Genomic DNA, 17,272 nt, shown 5'->3' on the forward strand with positions numbered 1-17,272 from the left:
TTAAGGCTTTTTATGTAAATTTTCAGCTGAATCTTAAGTTAGTATAACTGTGAATATTTCTAAAACTGATGGTATTTTGGTAACAGAGACTTCAATACAATCAGGTTTGCAATGTAGTATACTTTTAATTCAAAGTGAGTGATAATTTGTACATAGAAACTGTAAACATGTTTGTATCCCATTATGAGTAGCAATGCTAAATAGAACTCTAAAACAAAATGCAGTTCCTTAGAGTATTTAAAACATAAATTATTAAGATTGATAAATTTCCAAAAAGCATGTTATCATATTAGAGATTCTCAAAATAGTTTCAAGATAAGCAATGCTTTGCATTTATATGAAGATAATAACTAGCATGTTTAATATCACTATTGACAAGATATGCTGAGCTTTGAGAAAAACGTATCTTGCCATTCAATTTGCTACATATAATTTTTTCTTATTTGAAAAGACAAAAATACAACAAAACATTTTATATGCATATAATGAACTCTTGTACATGTTTCTTGTAAAGTATATATTGACACAATTCTTATATATTGACTAAGAATATTTCCAGATACAGCATATGATTTTCCAAAGCAAGTAGTTCTGCTGGAGGTGATATAAGATTCATCTCACTATTAAATCTCTCTCTCTCTTTTTTTACTTTTAGAGCAGCAACAGTTAATGCTCAGTGCTCACTCCTGGGTCTACACTCAGGACCTACTCCCAGTAGTGCTCAGGGGACCCTATGGTATGCCTGGGAACAGAAGCAGGTCAGCTTCGTGTAAGGGACAGGTTCTACCCACTGTACTATCTCTCTGTCCTGCAAATAATTATGTTAAGGCATTTTCTATAAATTTCAGAATTTATATAAATCTCTAAATTGCCTCAATCTTCTGATATTTGGTAACAGACCTTAAAATATATGATCAATTTGCAATCCAGTATACTTTTAATTCAGAGTAAAAAATGTGTACGCAGAATTTGCAAACACGTTTGTATTCAATTCTGAGTAACACGGCTAAATATTGCTCTAAAACAAATAGCAGTTTCTAAGATAGATCATATAAAACATACTTTACTAAAATTGATACATTTCTCAAAGCCCGGTACCTTCTTAGCAATACTCAAATTAGTTTCAAGATAAAGAATATATTGGCTTAATTTAAGCAATTATTAGCATATTTCATATAGCAATTGATTAGTAACGCTGAGCTTTGTATATATTGCAGCTTCCATTCTATTTGTTATTTTATCATTTGTGTTCCTTTATTTGCCTGCTATTGACTTAATTCCTATACATTGAATCAGAGTAAATGATTTCAGATACAGAGTATGATTTTCCAAGGCAATTATTCTGCTAGAGAGATGGGACAAGCCTCAATCTCACCATTTGACCTTTTTTTTTTTTTTTTGAGCTACACTTGGTGATGCTCAGAGCTCAATCCTGGCTCTCTCCTCAGGAATTACTCCAAGCAGTGCTCAAGGGACCCTAGGGGATGCCGGGGATCAGAAACAGTGTATCCTTGTGCAAGACACGGGCCCTTGTACTATCTATTCTGCAGATGACTATTTTAAGTATTTTAAGTAAGTATATCTATCTGCAAATAAGTATTTTAAGGCTTTTTCTGTAAATACAGTTAAATTTTGAGTTAGTATAACTCTGTAGATTGTCTCAAACTTCTGATTTCTTGGTAACAGAGACCTCTAAATGTAAGATCAATATTACATTGTAATTTTAATTCAAAGTGGACAATAATTTGTACACAGAATCTGCAAACAGGTTTGTATCCAATTTTAAGTAGCACTCCTAATACTGATCTAAAAGAAATAGCATTCCTTCTATAGAATATTTAACATATAAATTATCACTGACAAATTTCCAAAGCCTAGGTATTCTCTGAAGTACTCAAAACAACTTTATGATAAAGAGTTTCTTGCGTTTAATATAAGCTAATTAATCGCATATTTAATATAGCTATTGACACATTATGCTGAGATTTGTGCAAATTGTATCTTACCATTTTATTTACTATCTTATTATTTACAGTAATTTATAATTATTTAAAACAGCAAAAACTAAAATTATTTATGTTCATATTCCCTTGTTCATGTCTCTTGTATCCTATGTATTGTCTACTATTGACTCTATTACTATATGTTGAATTTGAATAGATATTTTCAGATACAAAATATAAATTTCCAAAGCAAGTATTCTGCTGGGGTGATATAAGCCTCAACTCACAATTAAATTGACTTTTTTTTAAAAAAATTTAGCAGCACTTGTTGATGCTCAGTGCCTACTTCTATCTCTACACTCAGAAATTACTCCCAGCAGTGCTCAGCAGACCTTATAGAATTCCTGAAATCAGAATCAGGGCACTCTTGTTTAAGGCATGGGCTCTACCTAATGTACTATCACTCTGTCCTAAAAGTATTTCAAGGCTTTTTATGCAACTTTTCAGATAAAATTTGAGTTAATATAACTCCATTGTCTCATGCTTATTCTATCTTGGTAATAGAGATCTCAAAATTTAAGATTAATTTTATAATGCAGTGTACTTTTAATTCAAAGTAAACAATAGTTTGTACATACACAGAATCTGCAAATAAGTTTAAATTCAATTCTGAGTAACACTGCTAAATAGAGCTCTAAAACAAATAGCAGTTTCTTCTATACAGTACTTTAAACATAAATTACTAAAACTGATAAATTTCTAAAACCAGCTACTATCTTAGACTTCCTCAAAATAGTTTCAAGTAAAGAATATCTTGCATTTAACTTAAGCAAATTACTAGCACATTTCATATAGCTATTGACATGTGATCCTTAACTTGGTGCCTACAATTTAAGCCTACAATTTTATTTGCTAACTTACTATTTACTATGGTAATAGTTTCAATATAATTATTATTAAAATAAAACAATTATTATAATTTCATAATTATTGAAATGTAAATAATTATAAATAATGATACTTAAATAATATTTAACCATATGTAATTTTGGTAATTTTTGAATATAATAATTGTCTGTAATTTTTTAAATATAATTATAAATAAATAAAATTATTTATAGTATAAATAATTATTTGAAATTATTCAAGTATAAATGTGTATCGTTTCATTATAAATGATCATTTATAACTATTTAAGTACTAATTTTATTTTAAATTATGTAAATAATCACAATTATTTAAAATTATTTACATAATTAGTGGATGATTGAAATTAACTATTATGATTATTTAAAATTACTAAATTATTTATATTGTCACATTTTTTTCTCATTTCTATATATAATCTGCTATTTAATAAATTTCTGTAAATTGTACTTTCCCTCTCACCCCCACTATGTATTCTTTATAAAGAATTTTATTATTGTACATTTTTCATACACATCCCCAAAATAGTCTTAAAATCAACACCTATTTTTTTCGGAGTATATATAAATTATTTCATTTTTCATATAGTTTGTAGAAATAACTTTTTCCCTTTAGAAATTAAATTGTTGCTATGTTTCTTGTTATTGTCTGTTAAGTTATTCAAATTTAGAGAAATGAACTAGTTTGAATGGGCAATATAGATATTAAAACAGTTTATACTTACATTGTGAAATATCTATATGGAAAATTCAGAGTAAAGAGAAAAATTTTTTATCAACTGAAAATGTCTGCATAATAATCATATGTTACCTCTCCAGAAATCACCCATAAGATTCCTGCCTTCAAAGAAAAATAGGAGGAGCACCCGAGAAAATGCAGTCTTTGGATGCTGAAAGAAAAATAAACTGTCAAACCACAATTATTTGTCTAATAACATTATCCTTTTAAATTGAGAGTGATTAGACAGCCACACAAACCAACCTCAGAGAATTTAAACCAAGCACAGAAAGAGGACAGTGTTCAGTTAGTGAATATGGCACCCTGAGAGTGAAAATGGAGTTAGAGATCCTTGGTAGTTGGTGACAACACCTGGGAAATTAAAGGACCAAACTATGCAGATTTGACCTGGCATGTCTGATTTCCATGTAGCATAGCCCTTTTATGAATAACGCACTGCTTTGCTCTGTGTTGCTTATCTTCAACAGAAGTTGTACTAGCTGGGTTTCCCTTTCACCTATGCACTGTTGCCCTAGACTTCCTTTTATGCCTGCAATAAGCACGTGCAGAATTTACCATCTTATGTACTTAATTTTAGTTTACCTTATAGTTGGGAATGGCCTAAAATCTTTATTGATTGATTGATTGATTTTGTTTTCAACCACACCGAGCTGTGCTTAAGGCATACACCTGTCTCTGTGCCTAGGGATCACTCCTGGAGGGGTTGTGGGTGGTATGCTCCAGGGATCAAATCCGGGCTGGTTCCAGGGATCAAACCTGAGTTGACCCCAGCAAGGCAGGTGCCTTAAACACTGTGTCTCTCAGTACCCCAGAATCTCTATTAAAGGTAATATGCCTTAAATATTACTGTGAAAGATTTGTAATTCACTTTGCCCACAATAAAAAGATAAGCCCTAATAATATTATGTGAATGACTTTTAGTTGCCACAGATAAAAATCCAGAAGTTTTCACCAAATAGCTAATAACCACTAAGAAAGCATAAAAATAATAGAAAGGGGAAAAACACAAAAAAATACAAACAGCTGACCAGGGGTCGGTCCTTGCCACCATATGGTACCCTAAGCACCACCGAAAGTAATTCAAGAGCACAGAGACAAGAGTAACCCCTCAGCACTGCTAGATGACCTTCACCTCCAAAATGGGTTACAATACTAATCATATGTATAAATCAACCTAAATTATTTTTAAACATGAAGATTAAAATGCAAAGGTCTTCAGGGACAGGGGAGATGACCTCCAAAGAGCTGGAGGAGTAAACCAAAGTGGGAGCCCCAGATTTGCTCCAGATAATTAATGGTCTCCCAGCATCCAGAAAGTAGCATGCAGAACAGTACACTGTGGCATAACAATTGATAGGTACATAGATAGATAGATAGATAGATGATAGATAGATAGATAGATAGATAGATAGATAGATGATAGATAGATAGATAGATAGATAGATAGATAAAATGTTTAAGCTAGAAGCATCTCACTTATATGCTGTTATATGATAAACAATATAAAATACTAAGGCTATATATAATGATATATAAAATCATATACTATGCAAAATTAAACAAAAAGAAAACTAAATAGGTGTTTTAATATCAAATTAGTTTTGCAGTAAAGAATAAACTAGATTTTAAAAGAACAGTTTATTAGTGGGATAGGTACATCAACTACTCTGCATGTACAGGGTCTTGTTTATTCCCTGCAAGAATGGTCCACAAGGAATCAATAGGCATGACGTCCAAATACCAAACTAGGAGCAACCACCTGGTTGTGACCCCCAAATTCGAGGAAAATAAAAAGAGCTCTTTGTTTTGATTAAAGTAGAAATGTATAACATAGTATGCATTGGGACTGATTTGGATCACTGGTACAAAATGTCCTCCAGAACATCACAATGCATGACTCTGAGAGTCTCAACATCCCCAGATATGAATCTGGAGGACACCCAAAAATTCCAGGATGGCCCAAGTAGTCCTAAGCAGCACCAAATTCTCCAAACCTAGCATTAAATCTCTGCCTAATTGAATGAGTATTGCTTGGAATGACTCTGAGTACCTCGAACACCACTTGGGAGACTAACCCTCTCCCCCAAAAAGTTATTCACTTATAAGAAATAGAAGGAATACATCAGTTATATGATAAGTGCCATCATTACAGAATTTAGGAACAAAATATAACTGATTTTATGCCAATAATTTTAATTATATGGAAAACTTCAAGGAAATGCAACATAAAACAGGAATCCCCTATCAAATATTCACCAAATAATTTATTAAAAAATCTGTAGTCACTTCCACACTCTGCTATTGAGAAACAGCAATAGTACTACACAAAACTTGGAAATAATAGAAATAGGCAGACCCCCCACTGTTTTTAAAAACATCACTTAAGAATGTTATTAAAACATTACACTAAGACTGGAGAGACAGTACAGCAGTCAGGGCACTGATATGCACCTAACTAAAGGGATTCAGTCATAGGCACCACATATAGCTCCACCAAGCCCTACCAGGAATGATCCCTGAGTGCACAATGAGGAGAAAGCCAGCCTGAGTACTTTCAAGTGTGGCCCCAAAGCACAGCAAAATTAAACTCCAGCATACATTTTTACTCCCAAATGCATAATTTTATTGTACTATAAACCAATAAAATTTTATTTCAAAAGCTTTATATAAAAATTAAGGATATTCACCCTGACAACCAGGCAACAGCAGTAGTCTGCTTTTAGGGCAAGATTCTCTGCGATGTTAACAATGGAGAGACAGAACCAGAAGACACGACACACCACCCGGTCATCAGCACAGGACCTGTACAGAAACCAGGATCTATAACTACAGAAACCTGACAGCAACAACTATGAGACTGAAGAACTGACCACAGAGAATGACTAGGGGGTTGGACAACCAAGTATGCCTGGAGCCTTGAGTTGGTGTTATGCCAAGGTGCTTTGGGGGTGAGATCTCCCTGTTTTTTAGGCCAATGGTGTTTATTTCCACTTTCTTCCACATTTTGCTGTGGCTATGCAAACGACAATTGCCACACACATTTTTTTTTGTTTGTTTTTGGGCCACACCCGGTAATGCTCAGGGGTGACTCCTGGCTATGTGCTCAGAAGTTGCTCCTGGCTTGGGAGACCATATGGGACACCGGGGGATCGAACCGCGGTACGTCCAAGGCTAGCGCAGGCAAGGCAGGCACCTTACCTTTAGCGCCACCGCCCGGCCCCACCACACACATTTTTTAATGTGTTTCCCATCTCTGGAAAAAAAATGTGAGCATACAAAATCTTTGGCTATTGCAGTAATGACTTTATAACTGATAGAAAAAGTTTCACAAATATAACTGCTAATGAATTCTCTCCCCCTTCTTCCATTTATTTTAGTTCTCTGTTCTCTTTCTATTTCTTAATAACTTTGCTTCTGTCATTCCAAAACAAATGTATTATGATCAGTCATGTCAAAAATGTGATACATTTCCTTTAAATAAATAATTTAAGTTTTAAAAAATAAGGGACTGGAGCGGTGGCACTAGAGGTAAGGCATCTGCCTTGCAAGCTCTAGCCTAGGACAGACTGTGGTTTGATCCCCCAGCATACCATATGGTACCCCGAGCCAGGAGTGACTTCTGAGAGCATAGCCAGGAGTAACGCTTGAGCACCAATGGGGGCAGCCCCCAAACCCAAATAAACAAATAAATAAACAAAAATAAGTAAAAGCTTGGAAATATTAAAAATTAAGGATATTATATAAATAGAAAAACAAAAGGATTATGTCTTTCATGAAGCAAAAAAGAGATTAATTCTTTACAAGTCTTATTTTAAGTAAAATGAATCAAAAGTTACCTCAAACCTGATAAATTATGAACAAGTCGGTCTTTATACAAAAATAGATTCTTGTTGGATAAAGAATTAAAAATCAGATCACTTCAATAAACAAATGGGCCCAAATGTATAATTATTATAACATGTTAAACATGGAATAACTTATAATAAACTTAAGATTATAAAATATCTTTTTAACATCTTTATTTAAGCACTTTGATTACAAATATGACTATAGTTAGTTTTCATTTATATAAAGAACACCTCCCTTCACCAGTGCAACATTCCCATCACCAATGTCCCAAATCTCCCTCCTCCCACACCCCACCCCCGTGGGTACTAGGCTTTATACGTCCCTCATTTTTTTTTTTTGAAATTCAGTATTTTTTATTTTCATGATTGGATATTAAATGGATCAATATTCTTTTGCAACTTGGGACAATTTCACCCATCATCTCTTCTGATTGTCGCTGTAACAAGTAACCACAAATGAGAGAACTTAGATGACACATATTTAAAGCTCACTGAGTCACGAGTGTGAGGTCAGCAAGGACAGATGGTTTTATGAGCACTCAAAGGCACCTGTGTTCCTTGTGTTTTGCCTTCACTCAGCAGGTATGGCCATGCCTTTTCGACGACTTAATATTCATGCCTTACTTTTTAAGAGCAGGTGAGATAAGAATGAACCTTTCAGGATAATCCAGAAGACTCTCCTATCTCACAATCCTCACTTTTATTTCCTTTTCAAAGTCCGTCCCTCATTTTTATACGTCACTCTTTGTGGTGAGCTTCATATCATGAGCTGGACTTCCAGCCCTCCTCACTTTGTCTCTGAGAATTATTGCAAAAATATTTTATATTTCTTAAAGTCAATAGATGAGGGAGACTTCTACATCTATCTCTCTCCCTCTGACTTCTTTAACTCAGTATAATAGATTTCATGTACATCCATGTATAGGAAAATTTCCTGACTTTATCTTGTCTGATGGCTGCATAATATTCCATTATGTATATGTATCACAGTTTCTTTAGCCATTCATCTGTTGAAGGGCATCTTAGTTGTTTCTAAAATCTGGCTATTCTAAATAGCGCAGCAATGAATATAGATGTGAGGAAGGGATTTTTCTATTGTGTTTTTGTCTTCCTAGGGCATATCCTTAGGAGTGATATAGCTAGATCATATTTGAGCTCAATTTCCAGTTTTTGGAGGAATCTCCATATTGCTTTCCATAAAGTTGGACTAGACGGCATTCCCACCAGCAGTGGATAAGAGTTCCTTTTTCTTCACATCCCCACCAGCACTGCTTGTGTTCAATTTTTGTGATGTGTGCCAATCTCTGCGTTATTTCCCAGGATTGAGTAATAATTAGGGAATATAACTAGATAATAAGTTGTCTCAGTTTTATCTTAAATACTATACTTATTTATACTTCTCACTAGCATATACTACAGCAAAAATCAATAATCAATGTCCATGCCTGGCCCATTTTTTGAAATAAAATGTTATTAAAATTAATGAAATATTTAAGTGAAATGAATTAAAATAAACAGAAATTTCGCTTCATATAAAAATCATTCAATAAATTACATCGATATATAGAATGAATTCACTAGTCATAGGAGGGAAAGCCCACAAATTAAACTATTTTGTTGATAGTTTCTCTCTCCTTTGCTTGGTCAGGTGAAGAACATCACAGGAGTGCTCAGCATGTTGTGAGGTCTTCCAGTGACGCTTGGCCAACTGGACTAGATGGTGAAATGCTAGGACCCAAATACGCAGTGATACTCATGTGCTTTGTGTCATGTGCCACAAGGACCACTCCCAGGGGTTCTTGTTAGGGAATTAATACTGAAATTAAATGGGAATCTCATAAATGGGAGCACACACCCTTGGCCTCTATGTCATCTCCTTACTACCTAAAACTATATAAATATATTTTATGAAGAATTTATGACATAAATATAAAATTTTTGTAGTGGCACTTCGGACCTCACAGCCTAACTCTGATGCTAAATAAATGAGAAAGTTGGAAGCATGTTAGAAACAGATGTTTGAAAGCACTAGAGACCCCAAAAGCTATAGAATTGAGATCAAAGAGAGGCCCAGGAAGTGAAGCCCAAATTGTACTCTTTCCTTCTGAGCTCCAGCTAATTGACAAAAAGTGGGAACTAGAAACAACGTAAGTGGCCAGTGCTCTCAGCAGTCTCAGTAGTTCATAAAAGCTGAGGTGCATCAATGGGAGACTGGAGAAAACACAGGGGATAATTAGAAATTTTGAGGTATCACTATCTTTTTGTATATATCAAACTGGAAATAGAAATATTCCTGACAAAACATGACATAATGATCCTTGATTCTTTTTTTCTGAAGAGTCTGTGAGCACTACATGTTCAAAGTCAGACAATTAAGTCGTTAGTGTTGTATTTTGCAAGAGTTTCCCTAATTCTCCATCACAGTCATATTCCTAGTGATTGAATTCCACATATTTTTCTTCAATCAGTTTTGAGAGATCAGAGTAAGGGTTACCATAGGAAATCCAGAAAGTGAGGGTGAATGGCATGGTTGTCATCACCCTGTTTCCTTTTCTTCGTAGAGGAACTGAGTGTTTTGATGATCTTCTATTCAAGTTCTACAATGGCTTGGGGAGAACAATGTAGTCAATAGATGGCCATATACTTTTCCTTATTTTATTTTTATTCCTTTATTTAAACACTATAGTCGCAAAAATGTTCATACTTGGGTTTCAGTCATAGAATGTATACCACACTTCGCCAGTGAGATCTTCCCACCACCAGTGTCCCCCATTTCAACTCTCTGCCCCAACCCCCTGCCTGTGTCTCAGATAAGCATTCTGCCTCTCTCCCTAACTATCATTATTATGGTAATTTTCATTGCGGTTATTGATATAACTGAACTCACTGCTCTTTGTGGCAATCTTTATGTCATGAGCTGGTCCTACAGGAGCTCATCTCTATTGTCCCTGGATATTATTACCATACTATTTTTTATTTTTCTTATAGATTAATGAGACTATTATAGTCTATGCCTTTCCCTCTGGCTCATTTCATGTCTCCATGTCCATCCATGTATCAAAAAATTTCATGACTCCATTTTTCCTAACTAATGAATTCTGTCTTGGTCTCTATAGTGCAGGAGCTTGCTGCCACCTCCTTTTCTTGTTCGAGGACCGTCTCAGTAGTACCTTCTTGAATAATTAGCTGTTAAGATTTTTTCTGAAGACAGAGGGAAGTCAGTATGTTACCAACTTGAATTAAATTATGAATTGCTCCCTAATTTCTATGAGATGAATTGTCGCCATGCTTCTAACCTCTACAAAACGAAAGAAAATGCTCTTGGGCCTTCAATTAATCCACACTGTATTTCACATGGAAAAATCAGCTTTCAATCACAAAGAACCATACACATAAAATATATATAGAAATGAAAGAATTCATATCAGGTTTGTATTTCATCTCTTCCATTTAATAGGATGTCTGGGAATAATAGTCAGGACTTGGTTGCACCCATAAAATTTACATGGATAATAAGGTATCACTGCATACCTGCTACTAAAGCTGCAATGAAAGATACTAATTATGGTAAACAGCACTGGCTGAGAACTGACCAAGGACACTAAACATGAATTTGAAAAGACATATTTAAAACATTATGTACAATAGCCAATATCTGGAAACAATCTAAGTGTCTAACAACAGATGAATGAATAGAAGAAATTGTTGAATATATTTACATATGTATATACAGATATATACATATATAATGGAATGCTACTCAGATATGAGAAAAGATGAATCTCACACTAACTTACAATTGGGACTGATCTGGAGGATGTGATATTGTGCTCAGTAAAGTGAGTCATAAAAAAAAAAGAAAAAAAGAACCTTCCCCTTATTCCTGTGCTTTTCTTTCCATTAGGTGTAAGGGACTCTCATTAACTGATGACAATAATACCAATTGGTCCAGCCTTTTTGGAAAACAATGAAGACATTCATTAAAAAAACCTAGAAATTGAGCTTCCATATAACCCAGTAATGCCACTTCTAAGAATATAACTTAGGGTCCCAAAAACACAATGCAGAAAAGCCTTTTGCATTTTGCCATTGCAGCACTATTCACAATAGCCAGCATATGAAAACAACCTAAGTGCCTGAGAATAGGTGAGTGAATGAAGAAACTGTAGTACATCTACACAATAGAATAAACATGCCTGGAAATTGAATACATAAAATTTTCTTATACAAGGATGGATATGGAAAGTATTATTCAAAATGAGTCAAAGCAAGAAGGATATACATAGAATATCTATACTGATTTGTGGAATATTGAAAGATAGTATGGTATTAATATCCAGACACAATAAAGAACAGGTCCATGAGGACCAGTCCATGGTGGGAAGTGTGCCACAAATAGTGCGTGAGTTAATTTAGGGCATAGAAGAGATCACCATGACAATGATAGTTGGAAAGGATCTTTCTGAACTAGAATTGGTTGCTGAAAAAGCTAAAGTGATACTTATATAAGGAACAAAAAGAATAAAAAGAAAAGTAAAAGGTTTTCATAGAGATAGACATGGAGAGAGTAGGGGAGAGGACAGAGGAAAACTGGGGATTTTGGTGACAGGCAATGTGCACTGGCTAAGTGATGGGTGCTGTACATTGTATGACTGTGTAACTATGTGTCTCGTGGTAATTCAATTAAATAATTTATACATTAAAAAGAAAAAAGGCAAATATCATATGGTCTTGCTCACACAAAATATAGAAAAACATTATGGTATTAAGAGTTTCCCCCAGTGAAAACAAGTCCTGAGATATGGTTAATATCTCAATGAAAACTAGAGATTCTAAAGGTAGAAGCAGGAAGGGCCTTTGCAATAATGGTGGTAAGGTTTTGACACTCAGATGGTGGGCAAAGTATAATAGCGTGCACTACTTTAAACTATAATAACAGAACAAAATTTAAATATGAAGAAATTAAGGACCAAAGAAATAGCATAGCAGGCAAGGTGCTTGCCTTACATACAGCAGATCTGGGTTTGACCCCTAGCACCACATAAGGTCCCCAAGTCCCACAGGAGTTATTCCTGATTGCAAATCCAGATGTAATCCCTGAGTACTAATAGGTGTAATGGCAAAAAATAAGTCTACTAATTGTGAAAGCCACTTGGGTTTAAAATATTTTGGATCTTTACATCTAAGAAAATATAACAGGCATATTTCCCTCCAGTTTTAGTCCTAAATATAACTAAAAGCTGCTGGGCATTATATATAAAATAAACATAACAAGATCGTAAACTGTGGCGAAAAAGTAAATTAGTTGGGGATATCAGGGCCCATGGAACAAAAAGTGATATATTCACTAACGTTGCTCCTTTTCATGGCATTTTGGTTTTATTTTGTTGTTGTTGTTGTTGTTTTGTTTTGTTTTGGGCCACACTCAGTGATGTTCAGTGGCCACTCCTGTCTATGAGCTCAGAAATCCATGCTGGCTTGGGGGACCGTATGGGATGCCAGGGAATCGAACCGCAGTCCGTCCTAGGCTAGAGCTGCAAGGAAGACACCTTACCGCTCCACACCACCACTCTGGCCCCTTCATGACATTTTGTTCTGCTATTTCCTCACTCATACTAGATATTTATTTGAAGCATCCAGTAACTAGTGAACAACAAAGGATATAGACAAGAAACCCCAAATTTAATTTGTCTATTGTTACCCTTTTTAAATGAAAAAAAAATCACTCATATTTATTGCCCCCTTAGAAATGTACCTTCTTATTACAGACATTCAGAAAGCACCTGTCTTATCTGAGGCCTTTATCACAACTAAAGATTGTTCCAACCTCTCTTGGCGAGAATTATTACCTACTTTGTTAAAGACTAATGTAAAATAGTCTCCCATGCTTTAAGATATCTTTTAGTGATAAAATAAAAGCCAAGACACTTCACAAGTGAAGAAACAATAAAAATAATGATTGCAAACACGATCCAAAAAGAATGACTAAAGGAAATTTATTAGATAGAAATGGTTAAGGAACTATTTTGGCATATCATAAAAGAAAAAAAAAAACAAAAGTCAAAAAGAAAGCACATGGGTAAATACACTTTTCTTCTTGTCTCGAGTTTTCTATACTAGGTCAGATAATTGTAGGACAAATGGTAACACTCTTACCGAATACTTAAAATCTGTCCAAAGTATTTGAGCCACCTGGTGCCAAAAATAATAGAACAAAGGGTAAAATACTATCCTTCCATATGGCCAACCTGGTTCAAACTTCTAGAACACATATAGTCCCCCAGATACTACCAGGAATTACTCCTGAGTGCAAAATCAGAATAATTTCTGAGCACAGCCAGGTGTGGCACAAAACCAAGAATTTTTTCGGCACAACTATATTATATATTTGGGAGAGTAATTGTATTTGGGAGATATAATTCATACACTTTACTCAAATTGGAAAATTATCACAAAATAAGACTATGATAAGGAATATATACACACACATATATTTTATAATAATCACTTAAAAGACTTATACAGAGATAAATTCAAAATCACTATAGATGGGGCCAGAGATATTCTATTGTAGATAAAGTACTAACCTTACAGGCTTCTGACCCAGGTTTAATACTGGCAGCTCATATGGTCTCGCAAATCTGCAAGGAGCAATCCTGAGTAGCGAACAAAGAGCAAGCCTTGAATACAGCTGGGATTGGCCCTGAAAGCAAGAAAAAATAAAACCACTATATAGAGAGGAAAGCTAATTTTTCGGAGCCACAGGAAGAAAATGGGGCCAAGGCATGGGCTTTGTACACAGAGGTTCTCCTACTCTCCCCCCAGTTTTATTCCCATTATTGCATGGCTCCCATTAACACCTCCAGATGTAGCCCTTAAAGCAGTAGATGTGGCCCTAGGAGGTGCCCCCAAACCATTGAATTCTAAAAATCATATAAAATATTTAGAGCAATCAGAAAGGGAGAAACAGAACTAACAACAATAAGAAAAGAAGGTACCTTTTGGTGTTTGGGGTTATACCTAGGGATGCTCAGGCATAATCCAGGCACACTACTCAGGTGCTATATGGTGGGGCAAGCTTTGTTGCATTTAGCTATTAACTCAGGAATGTAAGTTATTGGGAGACTTGGCTCCATGGTATCAGGCAGTGTCTTCCTCCCCTAGGCTGAGAAGTTACTTATTACTTGATGGTTGCCTTTTTCCTGTTGGTATATGGGCTTATAGCAAACAGCACTTAGCACTGAAAAAATGGCAGGGAGTTTGGCAAAAGTAACCACTGAGTCAGTCACAGTAGCCAACAAGGTGCTATAGTGAGCACTCTGCCAGGGATTAAACCCAGAGTTCCCACCTGATAATCATGTATCCTATCCCTTTGAGCATTTTCTCAAGACCAAAAGAATGTACATTTAATCTTAACATTTATGGTAATATTCAAGAAAATGGTCTACTACTGCCAAATAGAAGACATATTCTGGAAAAAATGAAAGCATGAGTCAACAACTTGCTTTATACAACAAATTCACTTCAAATATAATGTAGACAGAAATCAAAAGAATTGAAAATGTTGTGCCATGACAAATTAATTAAAACAAATAAGGAACAGTAATAAGAATATCAGAGTGGATATCAGAACAAAGGAAAGTACCAGAAAGAGAGAGGCACATTATAGTACAACAATTGGTCAAACAAATCATCTAGCAATTCAGATACATAGCAATTCAGACAAAACATCATAAATGTCAAAAATGAGAGGATAAATTGACATAACTAAAACAGATGAATCCACACGCTACTGAGTACTCCAAGAGTTAACACACAATTGAAAGCACAACTATACACAGAAATCAAGAGTACCATTAATTATCAGTATATAATATTGAAGAATATAGCCAACAAAGGCAGAATAATGATGTATTTTGTGTTGAAGGAGCATACCACAAAATATATCATAATTTGGGGCATAAAATAAAGCTGGACATATGTTAAAATATAGAAATATTAAGTGGAAACTTTGACTTCAATGGAATAAAACTGAAAATACATAAAAACGGGAATATTTTTTCAAAAAACAAAAACAAGAAAAAAATTCTTGAAATCATTATATGGGTAATAGAAGTAACAAGAAACATATTACTTGCTTGTGCATGGTTTTCTACTGTTCTGTGTCCTGAACCTCTAATGAGTGGGCCGAGAAGGGCCCAGCAAAATCGATCTCCTAGAGTTGCTCAGGTTGAAAAGCCAAGGAAGACTGAGTCTGTGAGTGAAACCAGCTATCAGCAGTAACTCGCAGAAAGGCAGATTCTTTGTTTCTGAAGTCAGGAGGGAGGAATCTGTCCCTGCTGTGTGATTACCAAATTCATTTGGAACAATAAATAGCCTCAACTTATTAAAGCACCCCTTGGGAAAAGAAATATGAGAGGCATTACTTTCCCCAACTTTAAACTGTATTACAAAGCAATAGTTATTAAAATAGCATGGTACTGGAATAAAGACAAACCCTCAGATCAGTGAAATAGGCTCGAGTACTCAGAGAATGTTCCCCAGCATACAATCAACTAATTTTTGATAAAGGAGCAAGAAATCCTAAATGGACCAAGGAAAGCCTCTTCAACAGGTGGTGTTGGCACAACTGGTTAGCCACTTGCAAAAGAGCAAACTCAGAATCCCAGACAATACCATGTACTAATGTAAAATTCAAATGGATTAAAGACCTTGCTATCAGATCTGAAACCGTAAGGTATATAGAACAACATGTAGGTTAAACACTCCATAACATTGAGACTAAAGGCATCTTTAAGAAGGAAACAGCACTCTCCAAACAAGTAAAAGCAGAGATAAACTGATGGGACTATATTAAGCTGAGAAGCCTCTGCACCTCAAAGGAAATAGTGCCCAGGATACAAGAGCCACTCACTGAGTGGAGAAACTATAAATAGATGGGACTATATTAAGCTGAGATGCTTCTGCACCACAAAGGAAATAGTGCCCAGGATACAAGAGCCACCCCCTGACTGGAAGAAACTATTCACTCAATACCCATTAGATGAGGGGCTAATACCCAAAATATACAAGGCACTGACAGAACTTTACAAGAAAAAACATATAATCCCATCAAAAAATGGAGAGAAGAAATGAACAGACACTTTGTCAAAGAAGAAACACAAATGGTCAAAATGCAAATGCTCGACATCACTAATCATCAGGGAGATGCAAATCAAAACAACTCTGAGGTACCATCTCATGCCACAGAGATTGTCACACATCACAAAGAATGAGAATAAGCAGTGCTGGCGGGGATGTGGAGAGAAATGAACTCTTATTCACTGCTGGTGAGAATGCCGTCTAGTCCAACTTTTATAGAAAGCGATATGGAGATTCCTCCAAGAACTGGAAATTGAGCTCCCATATTGTCCAGCTGTACCACGCCTAGGGATATATCGTAGGAACACAAAAATACAATATAAAAATCCCTCCCTCCCACCTATATTCATTGCCCACACTACTTACAATAGCCAGACTCTGGAAACAACCTAGATGCCCTTCAACAGATGAATGGTACATATACATAATGGAATATTATGCAACCGTCAGGTGAAATGAAGTCATGAAATTTTCCTATACATGGATGTACATTTAATTTATTATGCTGAGTGAAATAAACCAGAGGGAAAAAGATAAACACAGAATAGTTTCACTCGTCTATGGATTTTAAGAAAAATTAAAGACATTTTTGCAATAATCCTCAAAGACAAAGAGAGGAGCCCTGGAAGGTTCAGCTCACGATATGAAGCTCACACAAAGAGTGGTGAGTGCTGT

Source organism: Suncus etruscus, chromosome X (genome assembly GCF_024139225.1).
Source record: "Suncus etruscus isolate mSunEtr1 chromosome X, mSunEtr1.pri.cur, whole genome shotgun sequence".
Classification (NCBI taxonomy): domain Eukaryota; kingdom Metazoa; phylum Chordata; class Mammalia; order Eulipotyphla; family Soricidae; genus Suncus; species Suncus etruscus.